The sequence below is a fragment of the Mastigoproctus giganteus genome, chromosome 10 (assembly GCF_048544385.1).
Source record: "Mastigoproctus giganteus isolate SK-2022 chromosome 10, ASM4854438v1, whole genome shotgun sequence".
Lineage (NCBI taxonomy): Eukaryota > Metazoa > Arthropoda > Arachnida > Uropygi > Thelyphonidae > Mastigoproctus > Mastigoproctus giganteus.
This window is the reverse complement of record NC_143584.1, coordinates 92486569-92500650: the sequence shown is the minus strand read 5'-3', so window position 1 is coordinate 92500650 and position 14082 is coordinate 92486569.

The window sequence follows — 14082 nt, the reverse complement described above, 5'->3', positions numbered from 1 at the left end:
TAATGTGAAAGTTTGCAAATACAAATATTGGCAGGGTTGTTAATGATAGTAAAGACAGTATGCTGCTGCAACAAGATCTAGAAAAATTGGGCAGATGGGCTGAGAAGTGGCAGCTGATTAATACATCAGTTAAGACTTAATACATCAAACCAAGTGAACTGCCTCCTTTTGCTCTGAAAGCCCGCCATATATGCCCATCAATTTTTGAGCTATGATGGAAAAATTTCTAACATACACTGCCAACCATCCATCCCTCTGGTATTAGTGTCCAAAAGCTGCTCAGAGCTTAATATCATGATATAATGGCACCAAGTCAGCCTTTCCACCATCCATGTTGTTTAGTAACAAGGGACTTGGTAAACAGATGGTGTAGCTTAATAACAACAACTCTGTGCTGCCCATTAGTCTGCTTACTCCTGCTTGGTTTTCTGATGGATAAATCAGTGGGAGATCCACTGCAGCAGCCCAGATAATACAATATCTAAGATTCCCACAAGTGCAGGAGAGCTGGGCTCTAGAAGATAGCCTTGGACCACATTACTCTGAATAATTATCAAAGGTATATGGTTTAGACTTCAAGTGCATTACAAGCTATCAATGAAAATCCTAGTCCAGTCTAGGGTTCAGAAGAAGATTCTCTTTACAAATCTATTTGGCATCCACTTCTGCTGGATTCCAAGGCACATTAGGATCAGGGGTAACAATCTGATATTACTCAGATAAAGCTTGTAATCTGGTCTGCAAAAACCAAAGCAAGTTCTTGCTTGCCTCCACATGACAGCCATTCCTGCTAAGGGCAGATTATTCTCTTATGTGAATTGACTTAACCATTCAACATTTTCATTAGTCCCCATTATAACTTTTTTTTCTGTTGTCCAACTGAGCCTTGTACATATCAGCTTTTGATCTAACAAATGATCATAAGCTGTTTTTAATTATTTAAAATCTTTAAATCTTGGTATATCTTTAAAATGTACCTTCTATAGCTTTTAGATTTACTCCTATCAGTGTACTTTGACATGGTGACCTAATTTGTTAGATCACCAAAATATTAACCGGTCTTTTCTATGACCTGGTTTTGGTGCATTATAGCCTTGGTTACTGATGTGTCAATCAAATCCTATACTTTCAATGAATTGTGTAACAATACTTGCCTGCTTGGTGCATTTATAATTGATTATCCCTATCAGTTTGCAAATGTAAATTAGTAAAATCTGTGCTAAAAGCAACTTATCTTGGAAGATGAGGCTTTCAGTTCTCAGGAACTCTTGCTTCCCCCATAATCATCTATGGTTTTACATAGAGTAAACAAGCAAAAGAACTTTCTGAGTGAATGAACTTAAGTGAATTGCTTAAATATTATAGATAAGAATGCACTTCTGCCAATAGTGGTGGTACTAGAATTTCTCTACAACCCTGAACTTCATGGTGACCTAAGCAACTAAAAGCTGAAATCATTACTTCTAGTAATGAGTGTATAGAACTGCAACCTCAGACATTAAATGGGCAATTTCTTTTTAATTTAAAAATTAAGTTAGGATTAGTTGTAGGACAACTCTTGTAATCGGCATTTTAGAATTATCCCATTTTTCAAAATGGCTTGGTGTAAATGCCACTGGTTATCTATGTGCTTTGCCCCATTGGTGCTAATAGCAAAAAAACTAAACTGTTCAGTTCCTTAATTATAATGGCCTATAACTTCTGCTTTATGAAAAATTATCTCATGTTTAGTTTGGGAGAATAAATTAGATGAATAAAATTGTAAGACTGTTTGGAAAGGTATTCAGAAGTGCTTTGTGAGCAGATGCATGATTGGAGTAATAAGGTTTCTCATAGATAGTTTTTTCCTGATTGTTTGTTTTAATGAAGTTGTCTAGTATGAATTAATTGCCAATTCTAGCATAACTAGCCTTCAGAGAAAGTAAATATTCTGGGAGATCTGTATGGAGAACTAGGTATGAAAGGTAACTATTTTTCACATACTAATTACAACTGAAGTCATTTCAACTAGTCTATGAACTTTGCAGAAAAAGTTAAGATCTCCATGTTTGATATCAGTTTTGAGGCTCACAATATTTTAAACTACTCTAATGCCTTTTGAACTATACTTTATTTGATAACAAGACAAATATCATCTTTTAAACTTTATGCTTTTATAATTACTTTGCTTTCTAAAGAAATTTAGTCAAAATAGCCAAGACAGCTATTTGTTTTAAACAAGCCTTTTTGCTTGAGAAAGATGTTATATTCTAGATGCCAGTCTTATTTGTTCACATTCAAATAGTCATAATCTCTTACCTATATCTTTTTCATAAGATATCTATAATTCAACCTAATGGGCAAATCAAATAGCTACTTGCAGACATGTAGCTGATTTTTGTGCAATTTTTTTGGCATAAAAGGCAAACTGGATAATAAGCTCAAATGACTTAAGCCCTACAAGTTTCCCAGTTGAATTTTAGATGCTTAGCAGTGTAGTAAAGAAACAAAAGCTGTAGCAAAAACAAGTCAAGCATGTGTACTTTATAGAGTGCCATAAACTTTTAGCTCAGTCTTTGTTAGATTGAAACTAAATACCTTTCCAGTGGATTTAAGATTTAAAATGGCATATCAGGGTACTTTCTAGAGGCTTACACCTATGAGTGTGAGGATGGACTTTGGGTTCAATCAAGGTCCCTTCTATAAATTATGCATCAGTCTTCCTAAAATAAATGACTAGGAATGACACTTAAGATTCAAATGAGTTCCTTATTGTCAAATTGGCAGCATACCACTAATTAAACCTTCTGATTTGTCAATACACTTATCTATTAACTGATTTCTAAATCCACATTAAAATCTGCACTTTCTCTTTAGGTAAACTGGATATGGAGGATCTTGGAACATTAGATGGAATAAGTTTCAGTAACTTAATTTCACTGGATGAAAATCAGTATATCAGTTTTCCAATAAGCATCAATACTGGCATAGTGGTTAACAACATCAGTTCCTTGGGTTTCATCAACAGTTGCAACTTGACAGAGGTAAGACTAACCTGAACTAGTTATTTCTAAACTAGAAATAGTTTGTTCATTGTCACCAACAATTCTAATAGTTATTCATTACTTTATCTCTAGATAATCATGGAAACTTTTAATCTGCCTAAGAAATTTGTGCAAAGTAGAAAAGTTTGGGTACACTCAAATTGAACTGAGCCTCACTTACTGCAAAGTCTATTCTCACTATACAAAATATACCTTTAAGTATAAGGGTATTTGAAGGCCTTGTGGCAAGAGTATCAAGGGTTTATTTTAAGATTCTGGTAACATAAATTCCACTTGCAGTCAATGCACTTTTGTGAAGATTGCTGCAATGTGTTAATTATAGCTGTGAAGAAAGTTCTTCAGCCTCCAGGAGTATATACACTACAGCAATGACATCAGTCTGTGGGGAAAATGGATGCCAGCCAAGGATTTTATCTAAGTGGGAAAGTCTAAATATGAGATGGTCCAAGATTTCAAAGCCATACTGTTGCAGTGCAGACATGGCAGTCAGATTTGAGAGTAGCACATGTTCCTGATGGAACAAGACTTCATTTTTCCTTGAATTTTTTTTTTTCACACAATTGCCTCAAATTCATATGTAATATGCCAATATGATAGTCTAGCTTTTCTGAAGCTAATCCACTGGCAATATTTCATCAGCATCCCAAAAACAAATGCCATCACCTTTTTCAGCAGAAGGAAAAGACTTCTTACAATAAACTGACAATCACAATTATGCACACTATCAACCTCTGCAGTGATAATGTTGCAGGTCATCCACAGTATGGGTTATCTTCCAGTCTCTTTTCCCTTGTTTAAATTCTGCCCACTTAATCATGGAATAGAAAGGGGCATCCTCCCTAGTATTATAACAATATCCTCAAGAATTGCCTTTTGTATTGTATATTAGTCTTTATTTAAATATTGGATGATTGGACAAGGACTTTATTGTCTCTTTCCTTATTCACACAACTGACTTCAGGACCTATGATTGAAACTGCAAGTAACTTGGTAGGCAACACTTCCAATTGTACAGATTTAACACTTGGGCCACACTTTACAAATACCCCTTGTATATGCAACTATGGTAAGGCTGTCACTTTAGTGACTAGTTGGCAAGTCTACTAAAGCATTCCTTTATTGCTATAGTGATGCTTTCCTTTTTTCAGTGATAACTGTCACCAGCTGCTGCCATTCACTTTAACCAACTATTTTGCTTGCTTCTGTCTCTCAGCAGTAGCACTCCAAATCATGACAACAGTTGACCTGTTAGAACCAAATGTTTCATAGATCAGTTTCTTAAAGATTTATTTATTATAAGCTGTATGGAGCAAGGAAGCTGTAGTGCTCTTATTGCACCAGCCAGAAATCTTGCATAATGTAGATGCTCACTAAACTAAGCTATAGATTTCTAAACATACCCATAGAACTAATTGATAGTGGTAGTGTCATAACTGAACTGCTTTCATTTGATTTTATTATTCCCAAAGTTAAACCTGTGGGGTGCCTCCATGGGCAGGAGCAACAGTGCATAGCACACTTCTTGATAAGACCAGGGTTAGAGCCAGTGACCACAGGATGCAGAAAGGTCAGGGAATGACCACCACATATCCCCAGAGCAATATAGCCTTAGTTGCTAATGCTCCTAAAAACCAAAATAGTAAACTTAAAACCTTTTTTTTTAAGCAGTTGGTTGCTAAGCTCCAGCTTGCATTCAATGTTATATGAAAATGCCAGAGAACACTCACTATGTATTGATACTTGGTGTAATAATTAATTTCTTATATGGTTTTTGTATTTATTTCCAATAAGTTAACTTTGAAAATATGTCAATTCAAACCATTGAAGTGCACAACTCAGTTATGCTTCTATACTTGTCAATTTTTATAAATATAAGCCACTTTAATTTAAACAAGAAACAAATGGTATCTGTCTATACCAGTCACCATCTGAATATTAACTAATATTAATAGTGGTGAATGATAAGGAAGAGCAAGCTTATATACATGACTAAGACTATCAGTCTAGTCTATCCACACTCTAAGTTGTCTATTTCTTTAAATTCAAACCAACTTTTCCAACACCAGATGGAAGTTTCATTTACTCTGGCTGAAAGCAAATTTTCACTTGTCCTGCAACCATCCATTTTAATTTGTCACTTTTTTACCTGAGTAAAGAGTAAAGATGCCATCAGCATTGTTTACTGATTCCATTTAGTACCTTAATTAAATACTTAAGGTCTCCTATGAGTACCTAGTTTGAAAGTTGCAGTGATTGCAAATTATTTCATGATTTAAAAGTATCCTTCAGTTCCCTTCTACTCCTGTTTACCTTGCACCTACTCAAACCCTAATTTTTTTTTAAATTAGGCTTAAACCTGCATTAAAGATTTGGCTGTACCTTATACAATAGTATAACCACTTATCCATGCTAATGCTGATATAATTCCTCTATGTTAATAGAAACAACACCATGTCCTAGCAAACTTATTGTACTGCTCAACTCTGTTAGACTGTACAGTTATCTCTAGGTCTATTCTCCTCACCTTGAGTGGTACTACACTTAATGTTCCTGAATTACTGCTACTCTTATGTAGCACTTTGTATTTATAAACTTAAACTTCAATTGTCACTTATCTGTAAAATTCTTCTAGGTCTTGTTGCAGTAGTATTCCTTAATTTCCAGTATTAATCACACTGCCAGCCTTTGTATCACTTACTGACTTAATTTTTGCTTTGCTTAAGAACAAAGCAGAAGGCAGTTGTGCCTCTATCACTATTTTACTTATCCCATAAGCTTCAATTAGCAGGACTGCTCATAAGTCAAATTAATAAGTTAGAGCCACATTCTGTTAATTTACATTGCCTTAGATTTTACCTGCAAAATATCTATTGCATATGTAATATCTTGCTGATGGGTTGACTTGAAGCTTCATGACTTTATTCACCCTTGCACCATAAACACAAGTCAAATCTTGTTGATGGGCCTATTAGACAGTGCTACAACTACTAGAAAATAGAATAGAAGATACTCAAGGCAGTCTGCCATAGCAAAATTTCTAATCTGAATGTCAAACAGACTGAAGTACTTTGAATACACTTCATTCAGGCAACTTGACTTTTTTGAAGTTTATAACCATTACTTAAGTTTTCAAATGCCTGAATTTCATGAAGTCTTAAACTTCTTGAAGTTTAAGAATTCACTAAATTCAGGCATTTGAATTAAATGTTTAAGGCAATTTCTTGCTTTTAGTTCCTTAATTGTCAATTTGTATTAATATGCTTTTGTAATATGCAGAATAGTAGTTATCTAAATGCAGACTACAAGTGTAATCTGAACTTTTCTAAAAATCTATTGCACTATTTTCTAATTACATGCTTTTTAGAGAAATTGAATTCTTGTTTCTTCAAGAACAGAAGCAAACTATAAATTTTAGTTTCATAAAATCAAACTACCAGTATGCCTTAGGCAAGGAAACTTTTTAATTTTAGTGTTATGGTTAGTTTAAACAACTTATAGGTCTTAATCTGTTTCTTTCACAGGTTCTGGCATCACCTGTGTATCTAAGTGGGGGAAAAACAATAATCAAAAATATTGGCAACCTTCATGTTGGAAACATAGTTGTAGAAGGATTATTGAATGGTCATGATCTGACTTGCTGGAAAAGCTCTGGACAATGCAAAGAGCATATTACAGAATTCAATAACTTAAGAGGAAGGAATCTTGATATCAGAGGAAACATTAATGATGTTTACTTGCAACATCTGCTTAAATTTGCAGTTAAAAAATCTGTTATTCAGGTAAGTATCTATTTTAACAAAAAACTAATCTGATAAATGTAAATTCAATTTAATGTAATCTTAAATTGAAATACTTGAGGGATTTCTAGCTTTTAGTTAGCATTAGTTGAGGCATATGATACAAGAAAACAAGCTTATACAGCAGTAACCAAAAAACCTTTTCCATTTTGCCCATCTGGTCACTCAATGCTTGTCTAGTTCAGCCTTAAATTTATTTAAGATGTCAATTTCCACAACAGATGGAAGTCTGTTCCAGCAATCAGTAAGTAGAAGCATCAGTACTTCAATTAAAGCTAACTTCTGGATTCATGAATTTAGTTCACTTCCTGAAGTTTGACTATATAAGTAAGCTATTTTAAAATTAGCATTAGTAGAGGCATTTCTTGCAAGAAAGCAAGCTTATGCAGCATCAGCCAAAAAAAAACCCACTTCCACTTCACCTCTCTGTTCGTTCAAAATACCTGTCCAGCTGAGCCTTAAACTTATTTAGGCTATCAACCTTTGCTGATGCTATGGAGGCAGTGTTAGGTGGGTCGGGAAAACTGCTAGCTTGGGGGGAGACAAAGACCAATAGATTGACAGTAGCCACTGGCAGAGGTGAAAGATTCTTGCACTGCTTCTATTAGAATGAGCAGAAGCCTGAAAAACAAGATGCATGGTATTTCAGAGACTGCTGGGAGCCATTGCGGCACAAGTAAACACATGGGTTGTGTTAGGGTAGCTAAGAATAGAAACAGGTGCAGGTATACTTGCGTGTACACCAATGCTAGGAGTTTAGTAAATAAATTTGATGAATTTGAGGTATTGCTCAAAACATCAAAGGCAGATATTGTTGGGATATCAGAGACGTGGTGTCACACAGATATAAGGGATGCGGAACTGCAATTTGGGGAGTACAACGTCTACAGAAAGGATAGACAGGATAGGAAGGGGGGAGGTGTTATGCTATTAGTTAAGAAACACATAAAAACCAAGGAAGTGAAGCCAGTCGACATCGCTGGACAGTGCAGTGTGGAGTCAGTTTGGTGTGACATCAACATTGGGAGATCAAAATTGAGAGTAGGAGTGTGCTATAGGCCTAATGACTCTGAGTATAATAAGGAACTGTACAGGGAAATAGTGGGCCAGTAAATCAGTGTCTTATAATGGGAGATTTTAATTTCCCAGATATTGACTGGATTTTGGGGGCTGGTTACTCACACACTAGCAGGGCTTTTGTGGATTTATTGGATGATTGTTTTCTACATCAGCATGTTCGGGAGGCAACTAGAGGGAGTAATACTCTTGATTTGATTATCAGCAGTGATTCTTCATGCATTAAGAATCTGCAGATAAATAAACCACTAGGTGGCAGTGATCAGTGTGCTGAAGTAGGATTTACTCAAAGAGGTAACTACCATTAGGGGTAAAGGGAAGGGTTATTGCTTCTGTAAAGGTGACTACGATGGACTGAGACTGTATTTAAATTCTATACAGAGGGACCAACTGATGATGTTACCAACAGCAAATTCAAAATGGGAAGCATTCAAAGAACTTATCTTGGAAGCTACTAGGCTTTACATACCAACTAAGAAATATTGTTCAAGGTTTAGGCCAAAATGGATGTCAGATGAACTAATGAGGCATATGGCAGAGAAGAAAAATGCATGGGATACATACAAATTAACACATGACACAGAAGCCTATGATAGATACAAGTTGATACGCAACTAAGTTACAAAGGAGGTTAGGCAGGCGAAGGCAGATTACAAGAAATCCTTGGAAAGGGATGCAAAGAAAAACAGCAAAGAGTTCTTTACTTATGTAAACTCTAGAAGGAAGGGGATGAATCAGATTGGTCCACTTGATATTGATGGGTCAAGTGTTGATGATCCTGCTCAGGTAGCTAACAAACTAAATGAATATTTTGCATCGACATTCACACATGAGGAGTTATTCAGCGAGGGGAATGCCAGAGGTGTATTCAACTCTAGCAGTAAGCTACAGAATCTTGAAATAACTGGGAGTAAAGTGGAGGAGAAACTGTTGAAGATAAACACAAGAAAGGCACCCGGGGTGGATGGGATCTATCCAGTTATATTAAAGGAGGCAGCAAAGGAAGTAAGCAAACCCTTAGCCATAATTATGAGAGCTTCCTTGGACTCAGGGGAGGTACCCATAGACTGGAAATGTGCAAATGTGACCCCAATTCACAAAGGAGGATCAAAGGCTGACACAAGTAATTATAGACCTGTGAGCTTAACTTCTGTTCCAGGAAAATTAATGGAGGCACTGGTTAAAGAAGCACTGCAGGATCATTTAGACAAGACTTCAGTTATAGCTCAGACACAGCATGGTTTTGTTAAGGGGAAGTCTTGCCTGACCAACTTGATTGGATACTATGATGCAGTCACAAAAGAACTGGATGCAGGGAATAACTTTGATATTATATACTTGGATCTTAGAAAGGCTTTTGATACTGTTGCACATGGAAGACTGCTACACAAATTGGAGCAGTGTGACATTGGAGGCAAATTGCTGCTATGGATAAAGGGGTGGTTGAGGGGGAGAAGACAGAGTGGTAATCAATTAGACACTGCTCATTGTGGACTGATGTTATTAGTGGAGTCCCTCAGGGCTCAGTGTTGGGTCCATTATTGTTTTCTGTATTTATAAATGATATTGATGATGGTATATCGGGCTTAATGTCCAAGTTTGCAGACGATACAAAGGTTGGCAGGGTTGTCAAGGACACTACTGACACTATGCTGCTGCAACAGGATCTGGAAAGGATGGGCTGAGAGGTGGCAAATGAAGTTTAACATTGACAAATGTAAAGTACTACACATGGGAAACAGCAACCCCAGAGCAACGTATCAACTCTGTGGTACAACACTGACAGTGGTAGAGAATGAAAGGGACTTGGGGGTGGTTGTGCAGGCAGATATGAAGTTCTCTGAGCAGTGCAGACAGGCTGCAAGAGTAGCTCATGGAGTATTGTCAATGATATACAGGAATTTTTCCAGCAGGGATAAGGAGGTGATTATTCCATTGTATAAGGTGATGGTCAGACAACACCTAGAGTACTGTATACAGGTCTGGAGGCTTCATTTCAAGAAGGATGTAGAGCTGCTGGAATGAGTACAGAGAAGGGCAACAAGATTAGTGAATGGAACAAAGGGGTGTTCTTACGAAGAAAGGCTTAAGTTTTGCAAATTACAGTGTCTGGAGACTAGGCACCAGTGAGGTGATCTGATAGAGGTGTATAAAGCCTTGAATGGTTTAAGCATGCTCAGTGCTGATGGGATTCTTCCTCTAGCTCAGAAAAATCACCTGAGAGGGCATAAATTCAAATTGAGGAAAGACAGATGTAGGATAGACGTGCGGAAATTTGCCTTTAGCCAGCGGGTGGTTGGTTGGTGGAACAGACTTCCATCCCTTGTGGTGGAGGTTGATAGCCTAAATAAGTTTAAGGCTCAGCTGGACAGGTATTTTGAATGAACAGAGGGGTGAAGTGGAAGTGGTTTTTTTTGGCTGATGCTGCATAAGCTTGCATTTCTTGCATCAAATGCCTCTACTAATGCTAATGCTAACCTCCACCACAAGGGACAGAAGTCTGTTCCACCAACCACCCGCTGGCTAAAGGCAAATTTCCGCATGTCTATCCTACATCTGTCTTTCCTCAATTTGTATTTATGCCCTCTCAGGTGATTTTTCTGAGCTAGAAGAATCCCATCAGCATTGAGCATGCTTAAACCATTCAAGGCTTGATACACCTCTATCAGATCACCTCGCTGGTGCCTAGTCTCCAGACACTGTAATTTGCAAAACTTAAGCCTTTCTTCGTAAGAGCACCCCTTTGTTCCATTCACTAATCTTGTTGCCCTTCTCTGTACTCGTTCCAGCAGCTCTACATCCTTCTTGAAATGAGGCCTCCAGACCTGTATACAGTACTCTAGGTGTGGCCTGACCATTGCCTTATACAATGGAATAATCACCTCCTTATTCCCTGCTGGAAAAATTCCTGTATATCATTGACAGTACTCCATGAGCTACTCTTGCAGCCTGTCTGCACTGCTCAGAACTTCATATCTGCCTGCACAACCACCCCCAAGTCACTTTCATTCTCTACCACTGTCAGTGTAGTACCACAGAGTTGATATGTTGCTCTGGGGTTGCTGTTTCCCATGTGTAGTACTTTACATTTGTCAATGTTAAACTTCATTTGCCACCTCTCAGCCCATCTGCTCAACCTTTCCAGATCCTGTTGCAGCAGCGTAGTGTCCTTGACAACCCTGCCAACCTTTGTATCGTCTGCAAACTTGGACATTAAGCCCGATATACCATCATCAATATCATTTATAAATACAGAAAACAATAATGGACCCAACACTGAGCCCTGAGGGACTCCACTAATAACATCAGTCCACGATGAGCAGTGTCCATTGATTAGCACTCTGTCTTCTCCCCTTCAACCACCCCTTTATCCATAGCAGCAATTTGCCTCCAATGTCACACTGCTCCAATTTGTGTAGCAGTCTTCCATGTGCAACAGTATCAAATGCCTTTCTAAGATCCAAGTATATAATATCAAAGTTATTCCCTGCATCCAGTTCTTTTGTGACTGCATCATAGTATCCAATCAAGTTGGTCAGGCAAGATTTCCCCTTAACAAAACCATGCTGTGTCTGAGCTATAACTGAAGTCTTGTCTAAATGATCCTGCAGTGCTTCTTTAACCAGTGCCTCCATTAATTTTCCTGGAACAGAAGTTAAGCTCACAAGTCTATAATTACTTGTGTCAGCCTTTGATCCTCCTTTGTGAATTGGGATCACATTTGCACATTTCCAGTCTATGGGTACCTCCCAGAGTCAAAGGAAGCTCTCATAATTATGGCTAAGGGTTTGCTTACTTCCTTTGCTGCCTCCTTTAATATAACTGGATAGATCCCATCCACCCCGGGTGCCTTTCTTGTGTTTATCTTCAACAGTTTCTCCTCCACTTTACTCCCAGTTATTTCAAGATTCTGTAGCTTACTGCTAGAGTTGAATACACCTCTGGCATTCCCCTCGCTGAATAACTCCTCATGTGTTAATGTCAATGCAAAATATTCATTTAGTTTGTTAGCTACCTGAGCAGGATCATCAACACTTGACCCATCAATATCAAGTGGACCAATCTGATTCATCCCCTTCCTTCTAGAGTTTACATAAGTAAAGAACTCTTTGCTGTTTTTCTTTGCATCCCTTGCCAAGGATTTCTCGTAATCTGCCTTCGCCTGCCTAACCTCCTTTGTAACTTGGTTGCATATCAACTTGTATCTATCATAGGCTTCTGTGTGATGTGTTAATTTGTATGTATCCCATGCATTTTTCTTCTCTGCCATATGCCTCATTAGTTCATCGGACATCCATTTTGGCCTAAACCTTGAACAATATTTCTTAGTTGGTATGTAAAGCCTAGTAGCCTTCCAAGATAAGTTCTTTGAATGCTTCCCATTTTGAATTTGCTGTTGGTAACATCATCAGTTGGTCCCACTGTATAGAATTTAAATGCTATCTCAGTCCATCGTAGTTGCCTTTATGGAAGCAATAACCCTTCCCTTTACCCCTAATGGTAGTTACCTCTTTGAGTAAATCCCACTTCAGCACAGTGATCACTGCCACCTAGTGGTTCATTTATCTGCAGATTCTTAATGCATGAAGAATCACTGCTGATAGTATTATAGAGAGTATTACTCCCTCTAGCTGCCTCCCGAACATTCTTATGTAGAAAACAATCGTCCAATAAATCCACAAAAGCCTTGCTAGTGTGAGTGACCAACCCACAAATTCCAGTCAATATCTGGGAAATTAAAATCCCCCATTATAAGACTCTGATTTACTGGCCCACTATTTCCCTGTACAGTTTCTTATTATACTCATCAGAGTCATTAGGCCTATAGCACACTCCTACTCAATTTTGATCTGCCAATGCTTATGTCACACCAAACTGACTCAACTCTGCACTGTCCAGCAATGTCGACTGGCTTCACTTCCTTGGTTTTTATGTGTTTCTTAACTAATAGCATAACCCCTCCCCCCCTTCCTATCCTTTCTGTAGACGTTGTACTCCCCAAATTGCAGTGCAGTTCTGCATCCCTTATATCTGTGTGACACGATGTCTCTGATATCCCAACCATAACCACCTTTGATGTTTTGAGCAATACCTCAAATTCATCAAATTTATTTACCTAAACTCCTAGCATTGGTGTACATGCAAGTATACCTGCACCTGTTTCTATTCTTAGCTACCCTAACACAACCCATGTGTTTACTTGTACCACAATGGCTCCCAGCAGTCTCTGAAATATCATGCTCTTGTTTTTCAGGCTTCTGCTCATTCTAATAGAAGCAGTGCAAGAATCTCTTTCACATCTATATATACATAACTATGCATTTCTCAGTGCAATGTGCTATTCTTAAGTACTTAATACTGAATCAAATTCAGTATTATCTTCCTTTTTAAGATCTACTTCAGGTGTTTTATATTGTACTCATAAGTATTTTTTTTTTTTTCATGGTTATTTCTTGATCAGAAAGTTCTTGAAATTTCATTAGTTGAAGATTTAATTTTTTGAACAATCTTTTCATGAAAACATTTTTCATAATCTTTTAAACTATGCTTAAGATTTCTATAAATGGCCTCCCAAGGTAGTTTAAAAATCCTGATAACTGTAAATTCTAATTTTTAATAACTTTTTTCAATAAAGTTATTTGCTTGATAATGAATTATCTAGCTTTCTGTTAACTTATTTACTACCTTCTGCTTTACACTTGTCTAAAAGCTGTTTGTAAAAAATAACACTCTGCATATACTAACCAGTGATCACTTCAGCCATTTATCACAAAACTGCAATTTTCAAATTATTAGTTAATACCAGCTATCTGTATGTTTCAAACTGGATTATGAAATCCAACACTTAATACAATAGATAAAAGGCAAGAGTTGGCATAAAAGCTTTATTTGACCTGAAGTTTACTGGAATAATCTTAGCTTGGAATCTATATATAAAAGAATATTTTGCTTTTTCACATGCCCACTTTTTGCTTTCAACAAGGTGGGGCTAACTGCTATTGCATCATACAACAGTGATTGAAAGTCTGTCTTAGACTTTTACAAATCTATTTTTTAGTCTTTAAATTTTTCTATATATAAAAGAATAGTGCTTTTAATTTTTAGAATTCTACATGTCTCAAGGCAATGATTAAAGTTTCTTAAGCTATTAGCAATGTTAATAA